Source organism: Daktulosphaira vitifoliae, unplaced genomic scaffold (genome assembly GCF_025091365.1).
Source record: "Daktulosphaira vitifoliae isolate Bord-2020 unplaced genomic scaffold, ASM2509136v1 Scaffold_2, whole genome shotgun sequence".
Classification (NCBI taxonomy): domain Eukaryota; kingdom Metazoa; phylum Arthropoda; class Insecta; order Hemiptera; family Phylloxeridae; genus Daktulosphaira; species Daktulosphaira vitifoliae.
In genome coordinates this window covers 37736234-37740067 of record NW_026099573.1, presented here as the reverse complement: position 1 = coordinate 37740067, position 3834 = coordinate 37736234, and the positions used below count along the sequence as shown (strand labels likewise).

Genomic DNA, 3834 nt, shown 5'->3' with positions numbered 1-3834 from the left:
AAACACTACATGTGATTAACGGTCTTTTATTTTCGAAGCAATTAAAATGGTTATGCTTTTTTGTGAATAATTAATTTTTAAATTTATTTAAAAATTTAATATATTTTTTTATATAAATAAAAATTCGGCATGTAAAATAAATATAAAATAATATGATCTTAAATTATAATTTTATTTAGTATTATTTCCTACTAATTACTTATAATAGCGATGAGTAATCTCTACCAATGACTTTTGTGGTCTAATTAAATAGATATCTCATGATTCTTTATACGATAAATGTAAAATAATTATCGAAAAGAAAATATTATCCATTAATTCGTAGGGAAATGGAGGTCTTGATCTGAAATTAATATTCAAAACTAGCCTCTGTCCTAAACAACTAGATGGTATATAAGCTACGGAGGACATGAAATCGTTTTGAGTGTTCAGTGCGATCACACACCATTCAAATGGTATACAAGGCAACCTTTAAAAATTGACTGCGTTTAATTTTAGTACTAGTAGCTTTAATAAAGCTACCAAATATTCTTGTTTGTTATTACTTTTGTGTAAATTATTAACTTTTTAGTACAGAAGCAGAATCAGTATTTGTAAGAAACATGTAAGTGTTAATATTTTGTTAATTTTTATAATAGTTTCCAGAGTCATTTTCTTAAAAATAGTGGCATCTATTTATTTTTGTACTCAATATTAATGATAAGGATATTCGTATGTACTTTAGACCTTATCATTAAAATCGTTATATACTTTTTTACCCAGTAAATATTGAAAAATACATACATACAAATTAATAAAACAATTAGTTTGATAAGTTTTTTAAGTAAATATTATGATTAGTGACAAAAAGTCTTAATAAAATTCAATGCATAGATAATGTCCAACTTACAACACATTATGATTAAATAAAATAAAATTATTGTTATTAAATTAAATTACATTAATTAAATACAATTAAAATTGTCTTGTTGAATTTTATGTGAATCTTATGAAATAATTTTTTTAATTTTTAAAATTTCCATACATTCAAGATTTATTTTGAATGATTTCAGTCTTGTACTCAGTGGTTGATACAAGTTACAAGTAGTTACAGATTTTTAGTTATTTCTGTTTTCTTTTTGTAAATACCAAATCATAGATTTATGATTTTTACTAACAAAAATAGAGAAAAAAGGGCAAAATCTTAATTTTACCTTTTCCTTTTGAATACATACAATGACAGAATAAATATCAAGATTTTAAAGTAAAGTAAATCTGTAATATATGGTTGATATTAAGCTTACTCCTCAGAAGAAAAATATAACTAGTTATATTTAATAATTATCATATTATTTTATATATTTATTAACCAAATATAGGGGTTTATTGAATTTCTATGAACCTATTAAAAATTAGTACGTCTTTAATTTAATTTAGGCGATCGCCTAAACTTTAAATGGCTATATTTTATCAATTGAATAAATCTGATGATATAAAAAGTTAGGGTTCTCATTTGAAATCCAAAGTAATACAAAAAACGATAATTTATATTTTATTATTGATTTATTTATTATTAATTGACATAGGAAGATATTTTTAATTTTTCTTACATTTAATAAGTTTAAAAATAAAATTTTATATAAATTCGTTGAAAATAAATTTTAACAAAAAAATATGATAAATCTAGAACAATAAATTTAGTGAGTTTTTGGTTTCCCTCGCCTATATTATTTATCTAACACATTTTTTTTGTATATCCTTAATAAACATAATAAAATAAATGTATTAAAAATATTATTTTTAAATTCGTAAGAAGGTGATGTCAAATTTATTTAGCCTTTAATTTATTTAAGTCAGTAGCTAGATCTCATTAGTTATAATAAATTCCAAACAACATAAAAAAATATTAGTCAAATTCATTATGACTAAAATAAGTGAATCATTAGATAATTATGGAACTTTCAAGATTTCATAGAAAATTTTTAACGTCCTCCAAATTTAACTAGTAGGTTTAACATAATAAATTAAAGACATTATTACTCTTAATTCTTTGTATCGAGCAATTGTTATTATAATGGATAGTATGAAACAATTATGTAGTACTATAAATTGTTATATAATATAATGCGTGGACCAAAACAAAAAAAACAATTCTTAATAGGTACATGACTAATTACTAAGTATGACAAACAGTTTAATAGGAATTTAGTTATTATAATTTTTAAAAATTAACGTATCCGGGATAAAATTATGCTTAACTTTAATTTGTATTTGCGCATGAATATATACATATATATCCTTAGTCCAAAAAAATGAGTGTCTTACACATTTTCATGGGAATTATTGGAAATATAAAATATTGTTTGATTTAAAAAAATTTTATATTTAAATATGTTGGATACACATCGGTCGAATGTGCTGTCAAGAAATTGTGTGTTGTAATTACTGATGTTATCGTTGTGCTACATCGAGATGTTGTCGGTCTTCTGCTGCATTACCGCCGCCATCTTAGCGTTTTTAGATATAAGCTCTATGGTACTAGCGATCCATAGAGCTTGCGAGTAGTTAAATTATTTTTTTTTAACAGTTAAAAAATATAAACTTTTAATTTTTTTAGTTTGATCATATGATAGAATAACAAATTTCGAAAAAATTGTTCTTATAAAATTTTTTATATGATGAACCGTTCATCTGTTTCTACTTTTCAAAATTTAGCAATTATTGACCAATGTTCTATTGATAATTTCCTGTTTAACTACAATAATTATGATTTCTTTGTGCAGTGCATAAAACAGCTTTTATTGAAATTTTTGTTTCATATCTAACTATAACTTAAGATAGCAAAAATGGATACCGACAATAATTTATGGCTCATTGAAAATAGAATTTTTATTGTCATTTGTATTATGAAAACCAAATTAAGGATGTATTTTTATTTTAAATTCAAATCTGTAAACAAACCTGTAAATAAATAAAAACAATCAGTTGATTAGAGAGAAAAAAAATTATATGAACTTAATAGTCTGTAATTTTTTTTTTATTATATTTTTAAACTAAAAATAGGTGTTTCTACTAAAGAAATTTAAAGTTTAGGTTTTTTATCCCTGAAAGAATAATAAAAAATAAAATTATTTAACTATATATAATTGTATAGTTTGTTGATTAAAACATAATTTTTCTTTGCAAACATTTGCATGATTTTAATAGTTTCTAATTATTGAGTGTCTTGTCAGTCCCTCTCTCTCTAAGTTTTGTTTAAGGTTGTTGTTATTATAATTCAATTTAAATATAAATTTCTCTATTCATAAATAAATAACATTCAGACTTCTGCATTTTTTTACATTAACATATATTAGTATTATTGTTAGCACTCCTCTGTTATTATAGTTGAATTAAGCGCAAGGGGTAGATTAAGTTTTACTAAGGTAATAACCTTAGCATAAAATTCATAACATTTAAGCATCAGTGCGAAACTGAGAAGATATTAATTTTACTAAGATGTGTTTTTTTTTGTGTCTGTTACCACTTTTTCTCAGCTCTCACCGAACCGATTTCTTTCAAAAGATCACAAATCGTATCTAGTCGAAGACATTATCCTAAAAAATTGAAAAAATGTACCTCGTTCCCCATAAATGGAAGAAATCTCCAAAAAAATTACAAATTTAAAAATCGGTCAATTTCGAAATTTTTTAAAAATGATCAAATCAATATAATTTTTTTTTATAGATGCATAATGCCTTTACTTATTATTTGATATATATATATTTTTAGCTTCGATGTGAAGCTGAGAAGGTATTGGTTTTACTAAGATGTGTTTATTTTTTTTTGTGTCTGTTACTACTTTTTCTCAGCTCT

At 23.2% G+C, this 3834-nt stretch overlaps 1 protein-coding gene across 1 annotated transcript in view; it reads left to right on the top strand.

Annotated features, from left to right (window-relative positions):
• The first annotated feature begins 409 nt into the window (after window positions 1–409).
• LOC126898634 (cytochrome P450 4g15-like) overlaps window positions 410–3834 on the top strand; it is an 11595-nt gene continuing 8170 nt past the window's right edge. Inside the window, exon 1 of the mRNA XM_050672884.1 lies at window positions 410–604. The gene's annotated coding sequence lies outside the window, so the exon portion shown is untranslated. The remainder of the gene's footprint in view (window positions 605–3834) is intronic.